The sequence below is a fragment of the Chrysochloris asiatica genome, unplaced genomic scaffold (genome assembly GCF_000296735.1).
Source record: "Chrysochloris asiatica unplaced genomic scaffold, ChrAsi1.0 scaffold00057, whole genome shotgun sequence".
Taxonomy (NCBI): Eukaryota; Metazoa; Chordata; class Mammalia; order Afrosoricida; family Chrysochloridae; genus Chrysochloris; species Chrysochloris asiatica.
The window spans coordinates 9,570,576-9,572,429 of NW_006408575.1; the positions used below are offsets into that span (position 1 = coordinate 9,570,576).

Here is a 1,854-nt window from a genome sequence, read left to right on the forward strand (position 1 = left end):
TAATTTGAATTGGACAATCATATAATCTACTATGCCAGAAATGACAATAATGGCATTGTAAGATCATTTTAAGCTCTCTCTTGAACTATAATACTATCAGTGAGAGATAATATCCATACCTCTACAAGAAAGACACCTAATATGACTATTACTCAAATTTATGCACCAACCACTAATGCCAAAGATAAAAGAAATTGAAGAATTTTACCAACTTCTGTAGTCTGAAATTGGTCAAACATGCAATCAAGATGTATTGACTGCATGATTTCAATGCAAACTTTGAAATCAAGGAGGAAACATCACTAGTTAGAAAACTTGGCATTGGTAAAATAAACCATGCCAGAAATTGCATGATAAATTTCAAAGAACAATGACTTATTCATTGTGAATAACAGTTTTCAGCAACATAAATAGCAACTGTATGTATAGGTCTCCCCAGGATAGAATACACAGGAATCAAACCAACTACATTGCAGGAAGAGATAATGGACAAATTCAATATCATCAATCCGAATAAGGTCAGGTGTCGATTGTGGAATGGATCATCAATTCCACATGAGCTATTCCAAGTTGAAGCTGAAGAAAATTAAAACAAATCCATCAGATTCAAAAGTTGAAGCTGAAGAAAATTAAAACAAATCCATCAGATTCAATCGGGTCGAGATGAAAGAATTGGAAGAAACTCTGAAGCGGCTGCAGAGCCAGAACAGCATACAGGATATCATCGTGATGAACACAGAAGGCATTCCCAGTAAGAGCACCACGGAAACCTCCACTCCCACACAGTATGCCAACGTCATGCACAACTTCATCTTGAAAGCACGCAGCACCATGCGAGAAACTGACCCTAGAATGACCTCAACTTCCTTCGAATTCGCTCAAAGAAAAATGAAATTATGGTTGCACTAGATAAAGACTATTTCCTGATTGTGATTCAGAATCCAACTGAATAAGCTACTTTCTTGGCTCTTCTTCCTGTGTTATCCCTTAATTTAATGGCCCCGAAGAATAGTCAATCATGCAAACAGACCCCAAGTGGAAATCGCCTAAGGGCCCACTTGTCGCAACCTACATGTTATTGTTAAGTACTGTTGTGTTAGTTCCAACTAATAGTGACCTTGTATGGAGTTTCTAAGGAGCTCTGGTAGCATAGAGGTTATGAATCGGGCTACTGGTAGTTCGAAACTTCCAGCTGTTCCGCTGGAGAAAAATGACGCATTTTGTCCCGTAAAAATTTACAGCCACGGAAAACCTTACAGGGTTATGACTCGGAACAAACTCCATGGCACATAACAACAACAACATGGAATTTCTAAGCCACATCTGGTGGGTTTGAACTGCCGACCTGTGGTTAGCACTCCAGCAGTCCAGTGCACATCCTACAAATGCTGCATGCCTACTCATATGTATAATAGAGCACACAGGGGGCACAGTTATAGAACCTATTTTGACATCAAGACTGAATGAACATAAGGACCATAGTCTTGGGGAAAAGCTAGGTCCACTGGCAAAACACAGTTCAAAAGATGACGTTCTACGTCCTAGTCTGGTAAGTAGCATCTGGCGGTCTTGTTAGCAGGCATCTAAGAAGAAGCTATTGGTTTCTTCCTGCTTGAAGCAAAGGAAAATGAAGACCAAAGATTCAAGCAAACAATTAATCCAAAGCAGTAATTGTCCACATGCACTACAGACTCCTCTAACTAGAGGACAGAACTAAATGATGCCTGGTGACAACTATAATCCATTATGACCAAGAGCACAATAGAAAGTATGGGTTAGAATGGGTAAAAGTGTAAACCAAAAGATTTTTTAAAGACCAGATTTAATGGTCTGAAAGAAACTGGAGTAACTTTG

General features: G+C 39.1%; 1 pseudogene; it reads left to right on the top strand.

Annotated features, from left to right (window-relative positions):
- The first annotated feature begins 663 nt into the window (after positions 1–663).
- Positions 664–953, top strand: LOC102810735 (annotated as a pseudogene).
- The last annotated feature ends 901 nt before the right edge of the window (positions 954–1,854 follow it).